This window comes from Hyperolius riggenbachi, chromosome 6 (genome assembly GCF_040937935.1).
Source record: "Hyperolius riggenbachi isolate aHypRig1 chromosome 6, aHypRig1.pri, whole genome shotgun sequence".
NCBI classification, from domain to species: Eukaryota; Metazoa; Chordata; class Amphibia; order Anura; family Hyperoliidae; genus Hyperolius; species Hyperolius riggenbachi.
This window is the reverse complement of record NC_090651.1, coordinates 56,232,199-56,260,125: the sequence shown is the minus strand read 5'-3', so window position 1 is coordinate 56,260,125 and position 27,927 is coordinate 56,232,199. Positions and strand designations below refer to the sequence as shown.

The 27,927-nt window shown below is 44.1% G+C and overlaps 1 protein-coding gene across 6 annotated transcripts in view; it reads left to right on the top strand.

The window, feature by feature from the left end:
* Positions 1–27,927, top strand: part of ROR1 (receptor tyrosine kinase like orphan receptor 1) — a 428,674-nt gene that overhangs the window by 311,109 nt on the left and 89,638 nt on the right. The window contains exon 1 of one of the 6 annotated variants that reach the window (XM_068239316.1): positions 9,225–9,356. The exons of 4 other annotated variants lie outside the window; for them this stretch is intronic. The gene's annotated coding sequence lies outside the window, so the exon portion shown is untranslated. Of the gene's footprint in view, positions 1–9,224; positions 9,357–12,519; positions 12,681–27,927 lie in introns of those variants that run through there. One more of the 6 variants, XM_068239317.1, reaches the window with a different exon arrangement.

Here is a 27,927-nt window from a genome sequence, read left to right as displayed (position 1 = left end):
ATGAGAAATCTATTCCTTTTCACAAACAGACCATCAGGGGCGCTGTACGGCTGATATTGTGGTGAAACCACTCCCACAAAGAAATTCTGAGTACATACTCCTGGCAGTTTCCCGTCTGTGAACCCTGTTGCATTGTGAGAAATAGCTGTTTACAGCTGTTTCCAACTGCCAAAACAGCAAGCAGCAGCTACATCACTTGCCAGCAGTAAAAATGTCACCAAGTGATAAATGTCAGAATATAAATCAGGGATTTAAAATATTTTACAATGGGCAAACACTGACTAAATCATTTATACATAATTATTGTAAAAATGAAGCACTTTTTTTATTACATTATTTTCACTTGAGTTCCTCTTTAAAGAGCCTCTGAAGCGACTTTTAAAACAGCTTTTTACCTTATATTCTACATGGGAATGTTTGCCCCTGCTGAAATGCCGCTCTCCCGCGGCAGAACGAGGGGTCTTTACCCACCAAATCCCCTCTGTAGTGCCTGGGGATCGCTTCCTGCTTGAGGCAGGGCTAACGGCTGCAGCCCTGCCTCTCAGCGCGTCTATCAGCGCTGATCGCCGCCTCTCCCCGACCCTCTCAGTCTTCCTTCACTGAGAGGGGCGGGGGAGAGGCGGAGATCCCCCGCTGATAGAAGCGAATAGAGGCAGAGCTGCAGCCGAAAGCTCTGCCTCCAGAAGCAGCAAAATCTATGACCAAGTTGGTCGTGGATTTTGCAGGGGGGGATTTGGGGGGTAAAGACCCCTTGTTCTGCCGCGGGATAGCGGCGTTTTACCAGGGGCAAACATGCCCATGTAGAATATAAGGTAAAAAGCTGTTTTAAAAGTCGCTTCAGAGACTCTTTAAGTACCAGCGATCTCTGCCGCCTTAAGGACCAGAGACCGCTGGTACAGAAAATGCAGAATTCCAACGAATTGCCACACATACCCACCACAACCCCTGCTCATTGGGAACCTGGGCCACCCACTTTGCCGTGTCTATGACGGCAGAGTTCCTGTGAGCCGGTCAGGAGCCGATTTCATTGGCTCCTGACTGTGTCTATCAATGTAAGCCAATGGGAGTTGCTTACGTTGATAGACACAGCCAGGAGCCAATGAAATCGGCTCCTGACCGGCTCACAGGGCTCTGCAGTCATAGAGACTTGCAGTGCACTGCGACGGGAGACAGTGGGGCAACAGCGAGCGGGAGCGACGAATACAGCAGATGCGCGCAGCGGCAGTGAGTTGAAATCTACGCCCTGCCAGCCAGATCATCATCAAACAGGGCACCGATTTCAATAAACGTTGTGCGAAAGTAGTTAAGGTTGGGCATCAGAAAGGGTTTTTTTAGGGTTAGGAAGGGGGGTCTTAGAGTTAAGCATCAATAAGGGAGGTCTTCAGGATAGGCATTAGGAAGGGGGCATTATGGTTGGATGTCAGGAAGTGAGTCTTGGTGTTAGACATCAGGAAGAGGGGGTTTTAGGGTTAGGCATTGGTAGAGGGAGGGTTCTGTGTGAGCGTAGGATTATGTTTAGTTGTAGCAAAATATTGGTAATATATACCAGTGTTTTACTATCATCATTACAACTGTAGATATTTTTTTGTGTTCATTTGGTGCCCAATATACGACGGTATTGATCATTCATGCTGATTTCAGCTTCACCCCTCGCCCATTTAATACTGTTATCCTATAAAACCTTGTGTCCCTACGTCTTCCTCCTGTCCCTGTGTCCGTGTGTTTTGGCTACTGCGCATGTGTAGCCTTTGGGACAGGAAGAGGAGGAGGCCGGTGGCCGCTGTGTGTGCGCGCGGCAGGGAGTGCGACCGGGCGCGCGGCATGGAATGCGGCCGTGTGGCCTGGGTTCATGTCACAGAACCAGAGCGACCCCAGGACATGGGCTAAATAGCTAGTTTTACTATATTTATTAGTCTAACAGAGATATTCACGAGAAAACGATAAAAAACTTTGTTATATAAGCTATATTGAATTTTCAACTTCACCCCACGCCCTTTCTGATACCTTTATTTTAACATATTTATTATTCTAATGGAGATAAAGATGAAAAATGATAAAACCTTATAAATTATATTTTAAAATTGGGTTCACCCCACATCATTTTTTCCTCATGCCCTTATTTAATGTATGCCCATTTGCCTGCCTCTGGCTCCTGTCCTGATTGGTGGAGGGGGATAATGTTTGTCCGCTCTGGAATGGAGAAGCAGTGGCGGCTGTGCTGGAAGAGGCAGTGGAACACTGGAGCATGGCAAAGGTAAGTATACTTTCACATTACACCTCCAGACATATTAAAAAAAGTTACTTTAGTATATGCACGTTTAGAAGAAACAATTGATATAGACTATATGGGCGGGTCTGTTTGTGTGTCAACAATTATTATCAGGGCTACATACAGAAATCGCAAAGATCCTGAAACATTATCGGTAGAACAATATCCGCAGAGGGATCCAAGGGCAGCCCATTCTATGTTTCCAGTCTGATTCTTAATTTGTTCCAAAATCTGTGTCCTGTTAGAGAAAATGTTTTTGTTACACTGAAGGGCCTACACAGGCCCCTGCGTCTCCTCTCTGTATACAGCATGATGTTATTTCAATTAGGAGCGTGAATTATGATGTGTTTTGTGTTGGTTGGCGGGGGACCAGAGCCCGGAAACCTCTCAGGCCGGGCTTTCCAGATAACGACAAACGTTCCAAATGAACTGCCTCTTCGGTAGCTTGTCTGAAACAAGCCTGTCTCTGCTGCCCAGAGCAAACCAATCAGCTTCTCTCTTCCTGTTACCTTATGTAGGGCTGGCATGGAAATGGGGTATGTTTTGGGCAAGAGAGTCAGTTCTGGTTGTATATTTCATAAGCCACCAGGGCCCTTATTCAATCAACTTTTTCCTCTAGGAGATCATTTTGAAAAAGTACTAGAAAGTAGGTGAAAAAGTACTATCAAAATTATTTTTAGTATTTTCTTGCTTGCCAGTGGCTTAAAGTGGACCCAAATTAAAAATACAAGATTTCAGAAATAAAATATATTTTCTAAATTATAATAATAAATAGCAGCCTTTTTTCAGCTGAATGCTGACAAATATAACATATTTTACATTTATTGGAGAAACCCCTCCCTTCCTTTCAAATTGCCGGGATTTTTTCGGCAGACTGGTGGAGTAGATGGTGTCCGACAAAGGAGGAATTGCTAATGGCTGCCCCCAGTATAACCCTAGCTATGAAAAGAGAAGGGTGAAAAGCATGCACTGAAATGCTCATAGGCTTGAAGGAGTGTTTATTTTTCTTTGTATGTGTCAGAGTGGTGCAACTAAATATTTTTAATTAAAAAAATGTTTGGTTTGGGTCCGCTTTAACAGTCATTTTATTGACAAGATGTGAAAATATCACCTGGAACATAACTCGGAAGTAAAAATTAATTGCATATGGGCCAAGGGCTGTATTGGGTGTATTCACAATCCTACGGTAAAACTGCCAAGAGCAGTCAATACACAGCGATTTTACCAGTAATACCGATAGTTAGGAAGCATGCATTGCGCAATTAGCGTGACCCATGTTACCAAGGTACATTGCCAAGGTACTGCATGCTTACTAACTATTGTGTAAAGTTGTTGGAAAGGAACTTGTGTCCTTGTAGTAGAGGAACTTTAGCAAAAATCTGAAAAAAATAAATCAATACATTGAAAGATGAGAAGTTAAAAAATAAAAGCGAGCTCAAGAAATAATTGTTATTCACCATGTACTGTATATTCTGGCGTATAAGACTACTTTTTAACCCTTGGAAATCTTCTGAAAAGTCAGGGGTCGTCATTGATGCCGGGTGATATGCCCTATCCTGTTACCGCCTCTCAGATCTCGCTGCTGAGGACTGTAGTGAAGAGGTGCAGGCGCACATGTGCGAGATCTGAGAGGCAGAGAAAGAGGTAAATAGGATAAGGGAGGGCCAGACGGGTGAAAGAGGCGTGTTTTATGGGTACAGCACAATCTATTCCTCCATACCTCTCTGATAAACAGGTAGACAAGGAGAGCTGACCAATCCACTTAGGGAGAGGAAGAGTTGACTAATCCAACCAGTCAATCGCCTGTATACTGTTATATACTGAGTATCACATACAGTACAGCACCAGTATCTGTTCATACATAGCACCAATATATGATGTTTTTTTAATTTTTATTTGGTGTGCGTTGGAAGAGGGGTAGTCTTATACGGCGAGTATATCCCAAACTCTATGCTTTAACTGGTAAAGTCGTGGGGTCGTCTTATACCCCCAATCGTCTTATACGCGGGAATATACGGTCATTTGTTCATATTGTTTGAGCCACATTCAGCCTGCAAATAATCATCTTTACTACTAGCAGACATGAAAAAAAAACAGGCGGCACCAACTGCCATTATCTATAACCATACCCACTAACATTGTGATAGGCTAAAAGGATGGTTTTTTTTATAGATGTACATATGCACAGAGGGAGATAATGCTTGCTTGGCAGTTGGAAAAAGCTGTTATTTCCCACAGTGCAACAAGGCTCAGACAGGAAACTGTCAGGACCTAGATCCTGACATCACACCGTGGAAGGGGTTTCTCCACAATATCAGCCATACAGACCCCCCACCCCCATACTTCTCCTCCCTGGCACTCCTTCCAATCACAACTCATTCCACAAACATACAGTAGCTTTTATGAGTAGCCACAAAGCTCTCCTCAGTGTGGCTACTCTATGCTAGAGATCAGCGCAGTAGCACGAGCCCGGCCTGGCTATTGCTGAAGAGGCCCAAGCAGGATGGAGCTGGCATGAATGTGTGAGGGTCCAACATGCAGACTTTTGGGGGGTCCTAACGCTGGAACGGGCCTGCGGAGGAGGATGGGGGAAGCCTCTTTAGGATCCAGAGGCCTCCCCTTTCCCGAGGTAAGTACCTCCTAGGGGCACTTTTTTTGCTACAGGTAATGTATTTTACCCTTGTTGGTGACTCTGGTACATTGATTTTGTCCTGATTTTTGGGATGTAGGCGGTAACAGTGGGGAGAAGCAGCGCAAATGTGGGGAGAACATACAAACTCCTTACTTTTATCTTCTCTTCTTCCCTTGCTTGTCCATCGTTAACCTCCTGCATTCATGGGAAGTATCACTCGAGATATATATGTTCTTAAACACCATAAATTGTAGCTGATTATGGTGAAACCATCTCCGGGAGAGCAGTCAGGGGGTGAATTACAGTGCGCAGTAAGTGGGAGTCGGGGATCTCCGGTGAAGTATTGCGCCTTTGCCGCCACCGACCGTGCTGTGTGTAAAATTTCCATCTTACTCCTCATCTTTCTAGATCAGAGGAATTCATAACTCAGCTCTCGGCATTCCAGAGGCCTGGGAATGTCGCCTGTGCGCAGAATACACAAAGAAGCTGAATTATGGGGTGTAGAGCAACGTATCTAGTGCTACTATTTATTATGGGATGCCAGATACAACAGCTCTCCCCCTGCTTACTCAGGACATGTATCAATGAACTCCTGTTTTCTCATCCCCATCCGCTCCGCCTGCCGGGCCGGGTGGACTATCAGTCATGTTTGGTAGGTGAGAGCCACTTGCTGTGAGGATTTTGATCTATGGAGCCTCTAGGCCATTCTGGATGCATATGGCACCATGAATCATGCTCCCTGTATGACACTCTCTTTCATGACAAATGTGGGTTACAGCCTACAAAGGAGCTGATGCATCACATGGGGCTACCAGAGTGTGTGTGTGTGTGTGGGGGGGGGGACGACACAATCTGCACCTTTTATCGTAATCCCCCTTTCATTGTCTTGGAAGTTTACAGTATGGAGTCTTCTAACCTAAACAGATGAACAGACAAAAGGAAGTGGAGTTTATTTAAATGTTATTGCGTTTACGCATTTATCTAGTGCTGATACATTTACCCCAGTAGTTTACAAAGAGCAATCCTCATCACTGATTCTCCCTCACCAGGGATCACAAACCAATGTTCCTGCTACACTGTAGGGCCTACTTTGGGTGAAGCCATTTAAAGAGGGACTTAAAGAGGAACTCCAGTGAAAATAATGTAATACAAAAAGTGCTTCATATTTACAATGGATTAAGGGGAAAGAGGCGCCCAGAGAAGATAAAATGCATTAAAAACAAATAAAATGAAAAAAGTGAGTTGGCTTACCTCAACGAGGACAAATTCACGTATTAACAGAATTTTATTGCACTGGCAACGCGTTTCGTCTGTGCATACCCACTTCCTCAGGCCAAATAGCAGTGCCTAATGTGTAGCCACAAATAAGGCTACAAGCACTATTAGGCAGTGCTATTTGGCCTGAGGAAGTGGGTATGCACCCACGAAACGCGTCGCCAGTGCAATAAAATTCTATTAATACGTGAATTTGTCTTCATTGAGGTAAGCCAACTCACTTTTTTCATTGTATTTGTTTTTAATGCATTTTATCTTCCCTGGGCACCTCTTTCCCCTTTATCCTGTGCTTTCACCCTCCTAAGGGCCCTTTTCCACTAGCAATCGCTAGCGTTCATGCTGAACGCTAGCGATTGCTGAATCGCAAAATGCAGGAAAGTTCCGGCGATTGCGTTCACGATTTTGCTATGCTGTAGTGTGCATAGCAAAATCGCGGCAAATATCGCTCCGCAGCGCGATCGCGATTGAGGCAAAAACGAATCGCGGTAGTGGAAATAACCTACCGCGATTCCTATGCTATTTAGCAAACCGTAGCGATTTTAAAAATCACTAGCGGTTTGTGATTTTGCGATTCAGCATCGCAAATGCCGCTAGTGGAAAAGGGCCCTTATGGAGGGGGATCAACCCTCTTTGACCAATTTAGGTCATTTGAGGTTTGCTTTATATCAAGAGCAGCACGGTGGCGTAGTGGTTAGCTCTCTCGCCTTGCAGCGCTGGGTCCCTGGTTCGAATCCCAGCCAGGGCACTATCTGCAAAGAGTTTGTATGTTCTCTCTGTGTCTGCGTGGGTTTCCTCCGGGCACTCCGGTTTCCTCCCACATTCCAAAAACATATGGATAAGTTAATTGGCTCCCCCTAAAAATTGGCCCTAGACTACAGTACTTACACTACATAATATAGACATATGGCAATGGTAGGGATTAGATTGTGAGCTCCTTGAGGGACAGTTAGTGACAAGATATATATACTGTACAGCGCTGCGTAATATGTTGGCGCTATATAAATACTAAATAATAATAATAATAAAAGAGGGAGACCATCACCAGCGTCGCCTGGTCACCCGAGTGGAGTCGGGGTTATACATCTCCACCTGCTTCTAGTGGTCGGTTGCCATTCTGCAACCCACCTTTGTGAGTATAATTCATCCGCATAATTTACATACTTCTAGTACTGTGACATAATGCACTATTTGGGCTTCTGTTGTCTCTGTGTTTTCTTTCTGCAGGGTGCATTTTGTATTATCCCTACTTTTTGTCCGTTCATTTTTACAATAATTATGTATAAATGATTTAGTCAGTGTTTGCCCATTGTAAAATATTTCCTCTCCCTGATTTACATTCTGACATTTATCACGTGGTGACATTTTTACTGCTGGCAGGTGATGTCAGTGGAAGGAGATGCTGCTTGCTTTTTTGGCAGTTAGAAACCGCTGTAAACAGTAAAAACAGCTGTTATTTTCCACAATGCAACGAGGTTCACAGACAGGAGACTGCCAGGACCATGGTCCTCACAGTTTCCTGTGGGAGGGGTTTCACCACAATATCAGCCATACAGCGCCCCCTGATGATCCGTTTGTGAAAAGGAAAAGATTTCTCATGGGAAAGGGGGTATCAGCTACTGATTGGGATGAAGTCGAATGCTTGGTCACGGTTTCTGTTTAAGTGAAAAGGGTAAAAAAAAAAATTCAATACATTGCAAAGTGAGAAATTAAAAAATAAAAAAGATCAAGAAATTATTGATATTCGACATGTAATTTGTTCATATTGTTTGATCCACTGTGAGCCTGCATGTCGTCATCTTTACTACTGGCAGACATGAAAAAAAACTATACAGCACCAACTGCCATTATCTATAACCACACCCCCTAACAATGCAATAGCTAAAAGGTTGTTTTTTTATAGATATACATATGCACAGAGGGAAATGCTAATTTCTTGGCAGCTCTTATTACCCACAATACAACGATGCTCACAGTCAGGAAACTGTCAGGGCCATGGTCATGACATCACACTGTGGGAGGGGTGTCACCACAATAAGTTAAATCCTTGGTTCCTCTTTAAGCTGACAACAGTATGTATTTGGAAATGCCAAAGCTGGTGTTGTAGCATTTAGTGCTGCCCCTCATCTTGTGCTGCCCAGAGAATCTGTGACCCAGAGAGGGAAATTAGTAGGAGGTATTGGGGAGAGGAGGCTATTGTTAGGCACAGGAGAGGGGAGGGGAGTGTTAGCCAGAGGAATGAAGGTGGCTAGTGCTAGGAAGATGAGAGGGGAGACCAGTGCTAGGCAGAGGAGAGGTTTATGTTGGGCATCGGAGAGTGGAAGGCTAATGTAAACCAGCAAGCAGGCTTGAGTTACCTGCAGGTCTTTTGATATGTTTTCATAAAACAATAAATGTTGTTAAGGGAATGGAACAGGATCTGAGCTTTTATCACCGTCTTGTGACAGTAGTTGCTTGGGTTTGGATTCACTATAGGATCACTTTAAACTATGCTGGAACAATTTATGTCATTTATTTACAGTAGGTCCTGCCCAAGAAGTGGTATCCGCTAAATGGCATGCTAACATTTAAAGGGGCACTATTGCAAATGTCATCTTTTTCAGACCCTTTAACATACATATGTCCTTTTGTAGTAGTGTTATGGAACAGTATATAGTCCAATATAAATGTAATTGTTCACTGCCACTAATGATTTATAGCCAGGCAGTCACGTCAGTAGCTTTCCCTTTCCGACGCCAATGCAGACTATACCATTGTATAGTAGGGAGGCATCTGTTATTGATGGTAGAGCTGCAGTTATTTGAATCCCCTCTGGGCAGCTTATTTACCTTTCTCCACCTTGTAACTGCACTAATGTGCAGTTACTCTGCTCACAGCAGCTGCCGTAAAGCGTAGGACGCAGCCTCCTCCGTACAGCGCTGGCTGTGTGCGCTGTGTGTTGATACGCTGCCCAGCCGCCAAGGACCCCTTTCACTAAGCTGGCAATGAAACGGACACCTATTGTTGTCCGTTTCTATGGCAACCCGATCGGCTTCTGCACTGCGTAGTCCTTGGTGGCCGGGCAGCGTATCAACACACATCGCACACAGCCAGCGCTGTACGGAGGAGGCTGCATCCTACGCTTTACGGCAGCTGCTGTGAGCAGAGTAACCGCACATTAGTGCAGTTACACGGTGGAGAAAGGTAAATAAGCTGCCCAGAGGGGATTCAAATAACGGCAGCTCTACCATCAATAACAGATGCCTCCCTACTATACAATGGTATAGTCTGCATTGGCGTCGGAAAGGAAAAGCTACTGACGTGACTGCCTGGCTATAAATCATTCCCTTGTTTGTTTTCTTACATTGTACAGCGCCATGGAATATGTTGGTGCTTTATAAATAAATAATAATAATCATTAGTGGCAGTGAACAATTACATTTATATTGGACTATATACTGTGCCATAACATTACTACAAAAAGACATATGTATGTTAAAGGGTCTGAAAAAGATGAAATTAGCAATAGTGCCCCTTTAAATCTCTGTGCATCCTAGGCCCTGGATACCTGAAAGGTTTGTTGCAACTGCGGCACACCACTCACAACCTCAGATCAACAAGATCAAATAAGTGGACACTCCCAGAGTCCAACTCAAAACCTTTGGAGACAGAGCTTTCGGTCATGCTTCACTTACCCTTTGGAATGCATTGTCACACCCAATCAAGGCAGCTCCAACCCTGGAGGCATTTATATCAAAACTGAAAAGCCACCAGACTGGCATTTAAGATCAAATCACTTTTTCCCTTGTAACATATCACTATGTACTGATCTGAGACAAACGTATGCCCTTGTGGTCCTACGGGAGAAAAGCACGTTACAAATGTTTTGTTGTTGTTAACCTACCCCGATCTTACAGGCAGCGCAATATAGCCAATTCCAGGTTCAAATTAAAAAAGCCAGTTGATATACAAGTACCGTATGTCTTTGATTGTTGGAGGACATGAGAAGATCACCTCCCCATTCCCACCATCCTACAAATATTTTATTATGGTGGGAGTCTACATGTGGCTAGAAGCTGATTTCATTAGCGGGATACAAGACTCCTGGGCCTATATTCCCTTTAGTGTAGTATGCTCTCCTCATTTACAGCATGAAGCCAATGAGCAAATACTCTGTAACTGCTGAACGATAGAAACAACATCAGTAAGATGACGTAGACACACATACAGCTTGATTCCTCTGCTGTGAGCCGGCAGAAATAGCCGTCACCCTAGTGGTGGTCCTGGCCGATCCCCTGCACACATATTTCTTTGTTCAGGCTCCCTGTTGCTTCACAGCTTGTCCTGACAGCCTCGCTATTGCAAAAACCCTTTGCTGTCCCTGCTGGCTGCTTCATGGTTTTGCTTTGATTCATACTTACAGTAAGGAACTCATTAGGTGTTCATATAAACAGAGAGAGGAATCGGGGGGGGAGGAAATGTCGATAGCCAGTACAACTAATCCAGCTTCATGTCTTGCTGAAAGAATGTGAAGAGCTTGCCGAGAATCAGCCTGCTTGAGTTGTCTTCTTCCAACATCTCCAAAGACTCTCCTGTGCTTGATTTGTGAGTCTCTACCTGTCTGTTACTCAAACATCTCCTAGAGAAGCCAGAGTGTAAATCCAGGCACGGAAACGCAAAAGCACAGCTTTCCCTGTGGTTAGCCTGAAACCCAGTAGCCTATTAGTAGTAATTGTTTTCACTGGATCCTGCAAGTTCTTCTCCATAAATCTCTGTACTAATGTTCAGCCCCCCTTGGTTGACAGGGATTTCTTTATGAGTGCCTCCTGAATGAAACAAGTCAGAGGAATACCCCTCTAACCCCCCTTCTGGGTGTATTTACCTCTTCTAAATATTTAATTACTTGTAAGAAAAAAAAACTCGCCTCTTGTTTTACCACACCTCCCAACTTTTTGAGATGAGAAAAAGGGACACTTAAGCCACGCCCCTGTCACACCCCACCACGCCCCCTAGTCACGCATACCATAAAAATTTCATAAGAAAAATATGTTGTTTTATCATTCAAACCACACTGGTCCTTTCTATTTTGGTTAATTTTCCTTCATGGTAACATTTTAAAATTAGTAATATATCAATTTAAAGGATGGAAATAAAGTTTGAGTGAATTAAACACATTTTTAGCATAATTATATACATATTTATATAGAAAGAGGGACAAAGTCCTGAAAGAGGGACAAATGAGGGTGAAAAAGGGACAGAGGGACAGGGCTCCCAAAAAGGGACTGTCCCTCCGAAAAAGGGACAGTTGGGAGCTTTGGTTTTACTAGTTAGCCTTTTTCTTTCTTCTTATTATGATATGCAGAGACCACAAGCGTCCACACTACAGCCCCCACAATCCCTTGCATCGCCTACTGCTCGTACCAGGTGACTGCTCCTAGTCAAAGAACGCCAGGTGACCGCTCCTAGCCAAAGAAAGGTCACCTGGTAAGAGCAGTAGGTGATGCAAGAGATTGTGGGGGCTGTAGTGCACTCGGGTGTGGCCTACACATCCCCTATGCAGTGATGCAATGCTGTGCAGCCAGCCACACATCACAGGGGCCCCAGGAGCAGTCTGGGGGAGACCACGTGGAGTTTCGGCGGTGCAGGGGTGTGCAGCATCTGTCGGGGGCCCTGGCGCAATTGCCCACTTTGCCTTAATGGCAGCGCTGGCCCTATTTCCATTGACCAGAATTGGAACGTAGACAATCAAAAAAGAAGTGTTGGTCAAGAAGGGGAACCTGCTTCACAATCACCGTCATTTGTATTACCGAATAGCAGGACCTAAGTATTGCGCTTTCTCTCGATAGGTTAAGGACTCTAAAGGGGGCCATACACTAGCCGACCAACCAACCAATCGACCATCCAATTCGATTATTATAATTAAATTGGATGAAAATTGGTGCTGCCAAGTGCATGCCGACCGACAATTGTGAACCTTTCCGGTGTCAGCCTCCACGCGGTTTCCGTCCATCTAGCTGGGTTCCGCATACACGCCAGCGGCGCTATGTCTGACGTCACGAAGGCGGATATCGGCTGACGTCAGACGCTATGTGTATGCAGCTTTCCGGCGAGATGGACGGATGGACCCAGCGAGCTGCTAAAGGACAGGTAATGTATAAATGCATTACTCTACATACATTTATACATTTTGGGGGAAGCGGCGGGGCGGACGCGGCGGTTTAGCCGATTCCCTGATGATTTCATGCTGAATTGTGCCCGTAGTGTATGGGCAGATTCAATTAGAGATAAATGTGTCTCTTGGTCGAATCTGCCCATATTCGTTCTAATGTATGGGCACCTTAAAGGGAACCTAAACTGAGAAGGATATGGATTTTTCCTATTAAAATAATGCCAGTTACCTGGCTCTCCTGCTGATCCTGTGTCTCTAATGCTTTCAGCCACAGCCCCTGAACAAGCATGCAGATCAAATGCTTTGACTGAAGTCAGACTGGATTGACCAAAGAGATCATCAGGACTGCCATGCAACTGGTATTGTTTAAAAGGAAACATCCATATCCCTCTCAGTTTAGGTTCCCTTTAAGGTAAAATAAGCAGGGCTGTGGAGTCGGAGTCGGACCAATTTTGGGTACCAGCTGTAATTCTTGCCTTTTCTCCTTTCTGGATTTAGCTGCTGGGTGGGTCAGTCAGGTATGGCCATGTGACATACAAAGCAGGATGAAACATGGGGCTCAATGCACTAAAGTTGGTAATATTGCCATGCATCATTACAGGTACTTATACAGAAGAGTACAGCGCATTGAGCAATCAGCGCAACCCACAGTTCATGGAAAACGCCAGAGTTGCTACGGTAACGGGCATTATGCTACTTGCATAGCACACTGGTAAAAACAAATGCACCTTTGGTGGATACTTTAGTGTTAATGCAAAAATGTGTTCCCTTTGAGAACCCGCATACGCTTGCAGTCTGCAAAAAGCATGCATTCGGGTGAACATTCGGTTGGAATGAGCCCTTTAACAGTTAGAAACGACACCGACTTTTTGTATGTGACTTCGCCAAGTTTTTACTTTTAAGTTTTTATATAAAAAAAAAACTGGTGACTGTTAGAAATAAAAACTCTGCTTCTAAGAAAAAAAAACCTTTTTCTCTCTTCACTCTCTGCATCCCCCGGACTCCCACCTCTGCCAACAACATCTTTTCCTCTATATGTCTTTCTTTGTGGTTTATCCATTTTACGGACTCTAAACAATATTTATGTCTTGTGTTATAGGAAAGCTATCCTGAAGAGGACCGTAAATCTCGCTGCACATCACAAGCAGTTAATGTTTACAATATATCTTTCTTATGCAGGGATTCTCCTCGCTTTGTAGACAAAAAGTAACGGTTTTGCCTGCTTTTCTAACAACCATCGAAAAAAACGTGAGGTGCAGGTATCACACACCAGCCAGACGGCTATCTAATGCTTCGAATATACGGTTCGTTTCTGGCGCTCGATTCTGCAGTCGAGTCTCTTATCTTCCGATCGTTTTTCTTATCTTTTTCCATTCACTTCTATCAGAAATCGAGCGGCGAAAGGATCGAAAAGGAGATCGGAAATTATCTATTGAACCATCTAATCACCTCTAAAACGAACCGTGTATTCCCAGCATAAGCACGCCATACACTACACAACTTTTTCAGTTCAAGAATTACAATCAATTTTTCTGATTGATTGTAATGCCTGGAATAGATAATTTTTTCCGACAGGTCCAATCTGATTTCTGATTGTTTTTCTGATCAATTTTGCATAGAAGTGATCATAAAAACAATGGAAAATTAGATCGGACCTGTCGGAAATGATCTTTTTGACCCGTCTATCTGATGTGAATTTGCGTTGTGTGTAACAGGCATAACATTTGAAAAATCGGACCAATGTATCACATACATATGTTAATTTTTTTTCCCCAAAAAAAAATTATCGAAATCCCTGAAAAAATTGATTAGGTCTATACATCCCGAAACTGGCAATGTATCCTACACCATTCAATTTCGATGAAAATTGATCAGAAAAAAATCTTTTCTGAAGAGATAGGGGGCCGTATGCAATTCTCTTTTTCACCTGAGTTTTCTCCTAGGTGAAATTTTAAAAATTGTCAATAAAATGCCTTTTAAACCACAAGCAAGCATGAAAATGCTCAAAATAATTTTGATAGTACATTTTCACCAACTTGTAGGTACTTTATCAATTGTAAAATGCTTAAAAGTTATTTTAAAGAGAATATGAAAATTATCCCCTAGGAGATAACTCAGGTGAAAAATGTTATTGCATATGGGCCAGGGTGTTCTTGAACATTTCATTTCAAGGCTTAGAGCACAACGTACAGGATGTGGAAGAGTGTTCCAAGGAAGGGGTGAAGCTTGAGAAAAGTCCTGGATGTGAAAGTGAGAGGCAATGACGAAAGTGAATGATAGGAGGGTTTTATGTAGGAATTGAATGTAGTAAGCAGGGTGGTATAGATTTGAACTCTAGCATACCTCAATGAAGGTGTTATTGAGCAGAGACAATAAAACAGTAAAACGTAAAAACTAGATTAAATATAAAATTAAATTGTGGGTTATCTAAAAAATAAAGCCATTTTTAGGAGAAGGAGAATGGACACAATTGTTTTTTTCATCAGTTTATTTTCACCGCGGATGTCCTTTAAGGGCTCCATGAAAGCCAACACCAGGCATAGATCTATACCTGATAGCCTGTTAGCAGGATGCCCTAATGTTACCTTTTTGTATGGATGGAAATATGCACATCTACTGCTTTAGAAATGAAGTCATATGAGCTAAGCAGTTCAGAAGTATATGCTAACAGCAGGTCCTGTGGGTGGTACTGCAGCTGCTTGGCTCAGCATCATCACCCTGCAAGGGGGCGGGGCTTGGACAGAGAGGAATGCAGTTTGCCGCTTTGGCAGTCTGGAAAGAAATAGCTAGGAAAGGAGTCTTGACCAAGAGCTTTAAAAGTCATTTGTCTGACAACTGGTAATAAAGGATTTTCTGCCCATCGGCTCTGCCGCTCTATACTACCTACACAAGATTAGGGAAAACATTTCATGTCTGAAGTTGTCCTTTAATACTCTGGTGCAGAAAGGTTTTGTTAGTGACTGAGAATACTTTGGTCAGGAAGCAGTTCGTTTTTCTTGTCTATTTTTCCCCTTAATGGATTAAAGTGTAATGGTATGGATTTTTGTGCACCGCAGGATCTGGGGCACAGAGTGTAGCTGGCACGAGCTGTGGATTGAATGGCAGGAACTGTAGGGTTCTGGCTGTGGAAAAAGGGTTGCGGGCCAAGCGCACTCACTCTGCTGCCGAGAGTGAAGGGCGGAGTGTGGCGTTAGTACCTCTCGCTCCACATGCAGCGCCGTGCCAAGGGCTTAAGTTGGTGCAGATGTCTTGGATGAGGTGAAGGTACATACAGCGAGGAAAATGTCTTTAACAAAGTGGTATTGGACGGCGATCAGCACGTTAACCCTTTAGTGGCCTCCTGTAATCAAAAATAATTTTCTAAAAGTTCAGTCTCTCTTAATTTTGTACATGGGATGACTTCTTTTTTCAGCACATTCATTTACATTGATTTATTTGCCACCACCTCAGCAATCAATAAGAGTTGATGAAAATTCATACCGTTTATCAATCAGTGTGGCACTATTATCAGGGCTGTGGAGTCTGAGTCGTGGAGTCGGAGTCGTGGAGTCGGGCAATTGCACCGACTCCGACTCCTAATGAGTTTGTAACTGTAATTAAAATAGAAAATATGATAAAATGTTCTATTTCTCAGATAATAGTCATTAAAAATAATGTATATATACAGTAATAGCTGTGCTTAGTCCACAAAAATGAAATAAACCAATCAAAATTAGTTACTTGTGCTGCTTCAATAAAGCAGTCCCCATATTTTTAAGGTCAGATATACATATCTGATTGTGACTGTATATATAATGTGTACACAGGAATCTCTTATATATACTAAATAACATCTATGCTGTAAGAATAAAGCCTGATGTGTAGCTGTGTCACTAATAGAGATGGTCAACGAGATGGAAATAATTCTGCATTGATGCAGATTTATGCAAATGTATGCACTCCCTTTGCTGATGAAATCAAATAATTTGATATGTTATTAAAATTTGGTTTGGTGACTACAAATTAAAGGGTAACTGAGACGGATGAAAAGTAAAGTTTTTTTATACATACCTGGGGCTTCCTCCAGCCCCCTTCAGGCTAATCAGTCCCTCGCTGTCCTCCACCACCCGGATCTTCTGCTATGAGTCCTGGTAATTCAGCCAGTCAGCGCTGTCCGGCCGCATGCCGCTCCCACAGCCAGGAACATTCTGCACCTGCGCAATAGTGCTGCACAGGTGTAGTATGCTCCTGGCGACGGAGTGTGTGCATGCGCATTACGCCTGACTGGCTCAAGTACCTGGACTCATAGCAGAAGATCCAGGTGGTGGAGGAGGACAACGAGGGACTGATTATCCTGAAGGCGGCTGGAGGAAGCCCCAGGTATGTATAAAACTTTAATTTCATCTGTCTCAGGTTTACTTTGTTACACAGTAGTACTATACTCTACATATGCACTCCTCACAGAGCTGCAGGGAATCCACTGAGAATGCTGTGCACATTGAACACAGAGGTGTTGTCTGTTTACAATCTCCTCATTCCCCTGCAGAGTACCTGCACATCATTCTTACATGTACCCACACTTACATTGCCTAGGGCAGGGGAGCCTCTAGGCATAGGCAGTATAGGCCATTGCCTGGAGTGCCATTGGTCCAGGGGGCGCCATTTTGCTGGATTAATCCACGCCCCCTGAGTGAAGCCCCACCCCTGACTAAGCCCCACCCACCACAGGTGTTCTATTACTTGCTTTTAATGCATCAGCTTAGCGCAAGTTGCAGGCAGCTGCCACTTCTGTCCCTTTTGTGCCTCCTTCTGTCTCCTTGTGCCTCCTTCACTCCCTTGTGCCATGTCTGCCACCTCTGCCTCCTTCTGTCCCCCTGTACCGCCCGCTGCCCCTTTGTGGACCTCCTTCTGTCCTCCTGTGCCTCCTTCTGTCCTCCTTTGTGTCTCATTCTGTCCCCCATTGTGCCTCCTTTTGTTGCCCATTGTGCATCCTTGTGTCCCTCTGTGTGCCTCCCTCTGTCCTCCTGTACCTCCTTCTGTCTTCTTTTTTGTGTCTCATTCTGTCCCCCATTGTGCCTCGTTTTGTTGCCCATTGTGCCTCCTTGTGTCCCCCTGTGTGCCTCCTTCTATTCCTTGCGCCTCCTTCTGTCCTCCTTTGTGACTTCTTCTGGCCTTCATCCCTCCTTCTGTCCCCCTGTGCTTCCCTATGTCACCCTGTGTGCCATATTCAGTTCCCCTGTGCCTCCTTCTGTCCCACTTTGTGCCTCATGAAAGTGGAGCCCTGCCTATGTGTATTTTCTGGTGAAACGCTGCTGCATTGTGTATTTTCTGGTGAAACGCTGCTGCATTGTGTATTTTATGGTGAAATGCTGCCCGCATTGTGTATTTTATGGTGAAACGCTGCCGCATTGTGTATTTTATGGTGAAATGCTGCCACAATAAGTATAATTTCTGGTGAAACGCTGCCGCATTACCATTATTTTTTGGTGAAGCACTGCCGCAATATGATTATTTTCATGGGGGGCGGGCGCCACGGCAGGGTGGGGTGTTGGGTGGCTGGTGACGGGGGGTCGAGGCGCCACAGGTTTTCTCGCCTGGAGTGACAAAATGGCTAGAGGCGCCCCTGGCCTAGGGCCTGATAGATGTTCTTTGTTCCGGTTTGTACCTTTTACAAGTACTCTTACCAAGGACTAGTTTTAGTCTAAAGGGAATAAATATAGTAGTCTACATATCCTTCTCACTTCAGTTGTCTTGTAAAATTCCTAAGCGTTGGCAGTTAAGAAACGAATTTCATGTTACATACTTTTAATCAACAAAATTGTAATATGCAAATTAGAGGAGTCGGAGTCGGTGGAATCCTAAACTAAGGAGTCGGAGTCGGTGGATTTTTGGACCGACTCCACAGCCCTGACTATTATTATTATTATGTACATATTCTGCATACATCTTCTGCAATGCTTTATAGTGTACATATGTATGTCAGGAACTGTCCCGCAGAGGAGCTCACAATCTAATCCTCCCCATAGCTATATTATAGGACCACTATCGCCAAATACATTTAAATTCAGTTCATATGAAATGTACATTTCTTTCAGAGTAAAATGCACTGTAAATTTGTTTTTTTTTCCCTATGTTGCTGTCACTTACAGGAGGTAGTAAAAAGCTGTCAGATCTGACAAATTTTGGACTAGTCCATCTCCTCATTGGAGATTCTCAGTATTACTCTTATTCTTCAGGGACAAATGAATTGAGAGGTATGTGTAGGATGCCATATTTATTTCCTTTTAAAGGCGTTGTCAGGCGAATTTTAATAAAATAAACGCTACTTACCAGGGGCTGCCTCCAGCCCCAAGCTCCCAGGACCTCCCTCGCAGGCGCAGTGGTTTTCAGACTTTAAAGTTGGAAATTCCAAACTCCTATATCTGCTAAAGAACGACTAATTCAATTCAAGTTCCTACACAGAACATATTTAACACCTGTGCGAATGAATAAAATATCCGACACACACAGCCCCAATTGCCCAAGGTGCGGAATTACCCCGGGTACCTATTTTCACATGTTCTGGGAGTGCCCTAAGATACTTAGTTTCTGGCAGGAAATTATCACACTCATTAACGAAATCCTCGAAACTCACTTGATGCTCTCCCCTAGAATAGCATTATTGGGATTACTAGATGGTACTCCGGCTAACAAATACTCGCAGTACCTAGTTAAAATTTTGTGTTTCTATGGGCGCAAAGAGATACTTCGAACGTGGAAATCTGACAGACCCCCATCCCTCAATTTCTGGAAGAAAAACGTTATCAAAACTTTACCACTATACCGTTTAACCTATAAGAGCAGGAACTGCCCCCAGCGATACGACAAAATCTGGGCCCCATGGTACAATAACGTAGATGCTCTTCCAACCGGTCCGGATGATTAATCATATTTCTTTCTAATAGCCTCTCACTACAAGAATAACCAGAGATGGGCTTAAGGGTCGTGGTCGGACGGGGAGGTGCTGGAGAATCTTCCTCTTTCCTTCTCTTCCCTTTTCTTTCTCTCCTTATCTCCTCCCTTCTATTCTCTCTACCCCCTTTAACTCCTTCTTTCTTCATGCTCTAAGGTCCACAATGTATTGTATTGTGTATTGGTATACTGAATAGTCAAAATATTGATTACGAGGATATTTTATATACAGACACAAATATATACCATGCAATCTTATCCGCACTACTTTGGCATAACTTTATATATAATACTGATGTATATAAGCCCTACATGTATATGTTTAAGCTGACAAGTAAATAGTCGCACATTGTTCTTCAATGTAAGCAACAGTTGTCAACAATACTCCGATTTAGGGTGGATCGAGGTGCTGTTTCTTATCTTTGTACCTTCTTAACTATGTCTATGTATTGTTAAAAGTAAACAAAACAATAAAATTGAATTGTTAAAAAAAAAAAGTTGGAAATTCCAGAAGTGAACCGGAGGCGGGGCCGGAGCATCGGTGAGTGATTGCGCGGGCACAGGACGTCTGCGGGGGACCGTTAGAAGCCCCGGGTAAGTTCAACTAATTTTCCCCCGACCCCCCTACAGTATCCCTTTAAAGGAAACCCGAAGTGATATGTGGATATAACTATATGGAGGCTGATATGTTTATTTCCTTTTCAATAATGCACATTTCCTGGCAGTCCTGCTGATACTCTGCCTCTCAGGCTGCATTTCCACTTGTGCGGTGCGGATCGCCACGGTAAAAATTCGCATGCGGATGCGAATTTCGCATGCGGGTGTATGCGAATTTTCATGCGAAGTCGCATGCGAATTCGCATGGATGACGATGTATGCGAATTTAACCATGGCAGTGCTGGTGTGCTTTTTCCATTGTTTCTATGTGAATTCGCATTGGCCTCAATTCACTAAGCTTTATCAAACACTTTATCAAACGTTTGATAATGTACCTCATGGGTGAAATCTAATTTTGAATTCACTAAGGTGTTATAAATGTATTGAACATTTTATCGATAAAACATTTGATAAATCTATAACACCTTAGTGAATTCAAAATTAGATTTTACCCATGAGGTAAATTATCAAACGTTTGATAAAGTGTTTGATAAAGCTTAGTGAATTGAGGCCATTGTATGCGATTCGCATAGCGGTATGCGAATTCTGATGGCTCTGCCATCTGAATTTTTTCTGCACAGAAAAACGCACAGGAATCCTGACAAGTGGAAACAGTCCCATTCACTTGTATTGCTATGCAAATTTGCATGCAAAAAACGCATGCGAATTCGCGATAGTGGAAATGGGCCCTCATACTTTAAAGTGAACCAGAAATGGTTCACTAATCCCTATTTATATTTACCCGGGGCTTTCTCCAGCCCCATGAGCAGCACTGAGTCCCTCGCCATCCTCCTCGGCCCCTCTGTTAAAGAGGAACTCCAGTGAAAATAATGTAATAAAAAAGAACTTCATTTTTACAATAATTATGTATAAATAATTTAGTCAGTGTTTTCCCATTGTTAAATATTTTCTCTCCCTGATTTACATTCTGACATTTATCACATGGTGACATTTTTACTGCTGGCAGGTGATGTCAGTGGAAGGAGATGCTGCTTGCTATTTTGGCAGTTCGAAACAGCTGTAAACACCTTTTATTTCCCACAATGCAACAAGGCTCCCACAGTGTGATGTCAGAACCATAATCCTGACATCACACTGTGGGAGGGGTTTCATCTCAATATTAGCCATACAGAGCCCCCTGATGATCCGTTTGAGAAAAGGAATAGATTTCTCGTGGAAAAGGGGGTCTCCGCTACTGATTGGGATAAAGTTCAATTCTTGGTTACGGTTTCTCTTTAAGCCACTATGACACCTGGTACTCAGTGCAGTTGCGGCCTTCTGCGCATGCACAGCTCACCTTGACTGGCGGCGACTGACTGGATGCCACGCAGGGGCCGAGGATGGCGGCGAGGGACTCAGCACTGCTCATGGGGCTGGAGGAAGCCCCGGGTAAGTACACATAAAGCCTGGTGTACCATCTCTGGTACACTTTAATCCAGAGACCCTGAATAAGCATGCAGATCAGATGTCTATGACAAATCTGATTAGATTAGCTGCATGCTTGTTTCAGGTGTGTGATTTAGACCTTACTGATCAGAAAGGTCAACAGGACTACCAGGCAACTGGAAATAAATATGGCAGTTTCCATAGGTCTCACACCTCCGCTTCCTTTTAAGGACAGGTGACTGGCGGTCACAGGGGGGAGGTTGGGGGACAAGGTAGGCCACAAATTCTCCATGACCCCACAGCAGCAACTATGGCACTTATTACACACCAAATACAAATAGTACAGAAAAGTTTAGGGGCTGACCTCAGAATCTTTGTCTTGGCTGCTAAAGGACTCCTAACAACTTGCACCACTATCCAAAACCAAAATGGAAAAAGATTACAAGATTCCTGGAATGGGGCTTTAAAGGATAATTGAAATTAGAAGAATATGAAGGCCATAATTCATTTCCTTCTAAATAAGATTAGCATGCAGCTAATCTTCTCAGATCCAACAATAATGTCAGAAACACCTGATCTGCTGCATGTCTGTTTAGGGTCTCTGGCTAAAAGTGTTATGCTGGGCATACATGGGTCGACCCGGCGACTCGATTAGCCGCCGGATCGTCTCCCGCCGCGCCCCCGCCGCCGTCCGCATCGATTCCCACTTGTCCCTGCGGGCGCTTCCTTATCTTCCGCTCGACTCCCCGCTATTGTCCGCCCGCGGGGATCGAGCGGGGAATCGATCCAGCGGGTCATCGGACCTGTCAGAAATTATCAGCTCCCAGCATCAGCGGCTCAATACATGGTACAGAAACGTACCGTGTATCCCCAGCATTAGAGGCAGAGGATCAGCAGGACAGCCAGGTAACTGGTATTGCTTAAAAGGAAATAAATTTAGCAGCCTCCATACTCCTCTCGTCACAGTTATCTTAATTTAAAACATACTTGAAGTTATACGTGAGTGACTTGTTTAGTGATTAGCAACAGGCTCTGATACTCCCACACACTCCTGTCTAATGGTCTCTGCTAGGAACACTTTTAAATGGTTATGGGGATTTTTGTGCACATAAATACAAGGTGATCACGCTGAATTTGTCTTTGCCATTAATCTTAGCAATAGATGGAGCTGGACTAATTGGGTTGTTTTTACTCATCCAAAGCAAAGTTCCTCTTTAAATCCCATTTCTTCTTTTTCTCCAGCGCTCTAGATGAAGCTGTCTCTTTAATCTCAGCCACGTTTCTCCAGCGCTCTAGATGAAGCTGTCTCTTTAATCCCAGCCACGTTTTCTCCAGCACTCTAGATGAAGCTGTCTCTTTAATCCCAGCCACGTTTTCTCCAGCGCTCTAGATGAAGCTGTCTCTTTAATCCCAGCCACGTTTTCTCCAGCACTCTAGATGAAGATGTCTCTTTAATCCCAGCCACATTTTCTCCAGCGCTCTAGATGAAGCTGTCTCTTTAATCCCAGCCACGTTTTCTCCAGTGCTCTAGATGAAGCTGTCTCATTAATTCCAGCCAAGTTTTCTCCAGCGCTCTAAATGAAACTGTCTCTTTAATCCCAGCCACGTTTTCTCCAGTGCTCTAGATGAAGCTGTCTCTTTAATCCCAGCCACGTTTCCTCCAGCGCTCTAGATGAAGCTGTCTCTTTAATCCCAGCCACGTTTTCTCCAGCGCTCTAAATGAAACTGTCTCTAATCCCAGCCACGTTTTCTCCAGTGCTCTAGATGAAGCTGTCTCTTTAATCCCAGCCATGTTTTCTCCAGCGCTCTAGATGAAGCTGTCTCTTTAATCCCAGCCACGTTTCCTCCAGCGCTCTAGATGAAGCTGTCTCTTTAATCCCAGCCACGTTTCCTCCAGCGCTCTAGATGAAGCTGTCTCTTTAATCCCAGCCACGTTTTCTCCAGCACTCTAGATGAAGCTGTCTCTTTAATCCCAGCCACGTTTTCTCCAGCGCTCTAGATGAAGCTGTCTCATTAATTCCAGCCACGTTTTCTACAGCGCTCTAGATGAAGCTGTCTCTTTAATCTCAGCCACGTTTTCTCCAGCACTCTAGATGAAGCTGTCTCTTTTATCCCAGCCACGTTTTCTCCAGCGCTCTAGATGAAGCTGTCTCATTAATTCCAGCCACGTTTTCTCCAGCACTCTAGATGAAGCTGCCTCATTAATCCCAGCCACGTTTTCTCCAGCGCTCTAGTTGAAGCTGTCTCTTTAATCTCAGCCACGTTTTCTCCAGCGCTCTAGATGAAGCTGTCTCATTAATTCCAGCCACGTTTTCTCCAGCACTCTAGATGAAGCTGCCTCATTAATCCCAGCCACGTTTCCTCCAGCGCTCTAGATGAAGCTGTCTCTTTAATCTCAGCCACATTTTCTCCAGCGCTCTAGATGAAGCTGTCTCTTTAATCCCAGCCACGTTTTCTCCAGCGCTCTAGATGAAGCTGTCTCTTTAATCCCAGCCACGTTTTCTCCAGCGCTCTAGATGAAGCTGTCTCTTTAATCCCAGCCACGTTTTCTCCAGCACTCTAGATGAAGCTGTCTCTTTAATCCCAGCCACGTTTTCTCCAGCGCTCTAGATGAAGCTGTCTCTTTAATCCCAGCCACGTTTTCTCCAGCGCTCTAGATGAAGCTGTCTCTTTAATCCCAGCCACGTTTTCTCCAGCACTCTAGATGAAGCTGTCTCTTTAATCCCAGCCACATTTTCTCCAGCGCTCTAGATGAAGCTGTCTCTTTAATCCCAGCCACGTTTTCTCCAGTGCTCTAGATGAAGCTGTCTCATTAATTCCAGCCAAGTTTTCTCCAGCGCTCTAAATGAAACTGTCTCTTTAATCCCAGCCACGTTTTCTCCAGTGCTCTAGATGAAGCTGTCTCTTTAATCCCAGCCACGTTTCCTCCAGCGCTCTAGATGAAGCTGTCTCTTTAATCCCAGCCACGTTTTCTCCAGCGCTCTAAATGAAACTGTCTCTTTAATCCCAGCCACGTTTTCTCCAGTGCTCTAGATGAAGCTGTCTCTTTAATCCCAGCCATGTTTTCTCCAGCGCTCTAGATGAAGCTGTCTCTTTAATCCCAGCCACGTTTCCTCCAGCGCTCTAGATGAAGCTGTCTCTTTAATCCCAGCCACGTTTCCTCCAGCGCTCTAGATGAAGCTGTCTCTTTAATCCCAGCCACGTTTTCTCCAGCACTCTAGATGAAGCTGTCTCTTTTATCCCAGCCACGTTTTCTCCAGCGCTCTAGATGAAGCTGTCTCATTAATTCCAGCCACGTTTTCTACAGCGCTCTAGATGAAGCTGTCTCTTTAATCTCAGCCACGTTTTCTCCAGCACTCTAGATGAAGCTGTCTCTTTTATCCCAGCCACGTTTTCTCCAGCGCTCTAGATGAAGCTGTCTCATTAATTCCAGCCACGTTTTCTCCAGCGCTCTAGTTGAAGCTGTCTCTTTAATCTCAGCCACGTTTTCTCCAGCGCTCTAGATGAAGCTGTCTCATTAATTCCAGCCACGTTTTCTCCAGCGCTCTAGATGAAGCTGCCTCATTAATCCCAGCCACGTTTCCTCCAGCGCTCTAGATGAAGCTGTCTCTTTAATCCCAGCCACGTTTTCTCCAGCGCTCTAGATGAAGCTGTCTCTTTAATCCCAGCCACGTTTTCTCCAGCGCTCTAGATGAAGCTGTCTCTTTAATCCCAGCCACGTTTCCTGCAGCGCTCTAGATGAAGCTGCCTCTTTAATCCCAGCCACGTTTTCTCCAGTGCTCTAGATGAAGCTGTCTCTTTAATCCCAGCCACGTTTCCTCCAGCGCTCTAGATGAAGCTGCCTCTTTAATTCCAGCCACGTTTTCTCCAGCGCTCTAGATGAAGCTGTCTCTTTAATCCCAGCCACGTTTTCTCCAGCGCTCTAGATGAAGCTGTCTCATTAATTCCAGCCACGTTTTCTCCAGCGCTTTAGATGAAGCTGTTTCATTTTGGCTTTTACTTAAAATGTTCTGATGACAGCGAATGAGTAAAAAATGTGGGGTTATTACTGTTTTACAACACGCATCCAGGCCAACCCTAGAGTATTAATTCTTTACAAAATAGCTGCAGATCGACATGAAAGAGACACACCATGCAGCAGCAGCTGAGTAATGCTGCAACCAGCCATGGAGAGAAAACGGTTTCTATTTAACGAGGTTCTGGTATGCTTCTGTTTTTATGAGCGCTTTGATGTTAGTGTCATATCAAGTGATTGACCCAGTGCATTAATCTTGGCAGTATCGAGAAATGCCATTAAACTCCCTTGGATGAATGGGATAGAATGTTCTTTTTATGTTCTTTCTTATTGTTTTTTGCTTGGTGATTTAAAGGGGAGTGTAGCATCCAAAATAAAACAATTGCCTAAAAATAGTTAGTGCCCCAAATATATAGGTAAACCTCTCTCAAATAGGTCCCTATATGACCCCTATTTTTTCCTTTGTGCTTTTGCCGAATTGTGCAGGATTGTGGGAAGTCTTTTTCTAGCTACAGTAACAAACATATCTCAAAATGCAACCTTCCCTTTCAGATAAGATACGGACACTATGACCAGATGGTAATTAAATCCCACCCTCCCTTTGAAGCATTCACACAGTGATGTAAGCCTGTTATCTAGGTGATGTTTGTTGTGGGAAGGACAGAAATCTGTAAGATACGCAGTATGGTAACACTGAGCTGAGTTAAAAAGAAAAAATGAAAAGGGCAGAAGTGATGTCACTTTTGGCATCACAGAGAAACAGTAAAGATGGAAACCAGCAGAAACATTATTTATGCGCATGTGTATGACATAATTGTGACGTTTTTCCGTTTTCCCTGTTTCTCTAGCTTTATTCAGCTCTGGTATCCTTTAAAGTGGATCCAAGATGAATTTTATGTTTTGTGGTAATTGTGCCCCTTACACATGTATTACAATACAATCTGCCGCCTAAAACGTAGTTTTTCTTTGTTTTTTAATCACATTACCTATTTAGGTAATGCAAACCACGCCCCCCAACCATTCCACTGCAGAGGCGTCCCAGCTTGCAAGTGTTAATGGGAGCATGTCCTGGGAAGGAAGGAGCAGGACAGTAAGAAAGAGGAGGCGTGGTCAGCAATCGGCTTCAGATGCTAACAGTGAACAGCATCACATGGTGAAAGAAACGTGGACGGCTGTGCTGCAGGCATCTTCATTTATATTCTTGACGGGCGGCTGTGCTGCGTGAGGATCTAGCCCTCGATCCTCCTGCAGCACTGCCAAAGTGTCCTGCAGCCGCCATCCACTGCAGCACAGCTGTCCAAGTCTTCCTGCACCATCAAGTAAAATATGAATGAAGATGCCTATACCATGTGATGCTGTTAGTATCACATGAATCGCATGAACCTCACAGGCTGGGGGGAGAAGAGGGGAGGAGGGATTTCACAGGCAAGGAATGGGGGGGGGGGGGGGGGCGGGGGTGAGAAGCATACAGTGGAATGCGAAAGTTTGGGCAACCTTGTTAATCGTCATGATTTTCCTGTATAAATCGTTGGTTGTTACGAAAAATATCAGTTAAATGTATCATATAGGAGACTCACCCAGTGATATTTGAGAAGTGAAATTAAGTTTATTGGATTTACAGAAAGTGCGCAATAATTGTTTAAATAAAATTAGGCAGGGGCATAAATTTGGGCACTGTTGTTTTATTGAATCCAAAACCTTTAGAACTAATTATTGGAACTCAAATTGGCTTGGTAAGCTCAGTGACCCCTGACCTACATACACAGGTGAATCCAATTATGAGAAAGAGTATTTAAGGGGGTCAATTGTAAGTTTCCCTCCTCTTTTAATTTTCTCTGAAGGGTAGCAACATGGGGGTCTCAAAATAACTCTCAACTGACTTGAAGACAAAGATTGTTCACCATCACGGTTTAGGGGCAGGATACAGAAAGCTGTCTCAGAGATTTCAGCTGTTTTCCCAGTTAGGAACATATTGAGGAAATGGAAGACCACAGGCTCAGTTCAAGTTAAGGCTCAAAGTGGCAGACCACGGAAAATCTTGGATAGACAGAAGCGACGAATGGTGAGAACAGTCAGAGTCAACCCACAGACCAGCACCAAAGACCTACAACATCTTCTTGCTGCAGATGGAGTCACTGTGCATCGTTCAACCATTTGGCACACTTTACACAAGGAGATGCTGTATGCGAGAGTGATGCAGAGGAAGCCTTTTCTCCGCCCACAAGACAAACAGAGCCACTTGAGGTGCTAAAGCCCATTTGGACAAGGCAGCGTCATTTTGGAATAAGGTGCTGTGGAACAAAAAACTGAGTTATTTGGGCATAACAAGGGGCGTTATGCGTGGAGGAAAAAGAACACAGCATTCCAAGAATAATACCTGCTACCTACAGCAAAATATGGTGGTGGTTCCATCATGCTGTGGGGCTGTGTGGCCAGTGCTGGGACTCGGAATCTTGTCAAAGTTGAGGGACGCATGGATTCCACTCAGTATCAGTGGGTTCTGGAGACCAATGTCCAGGAATTAGTGACAATGCTGAAGCTGCTCCGGGACTGGATCTTTCAACAAGACAACGACCCTAAACACTGCTCAAAATCCACTAAGGCATTCATGCAGAGGA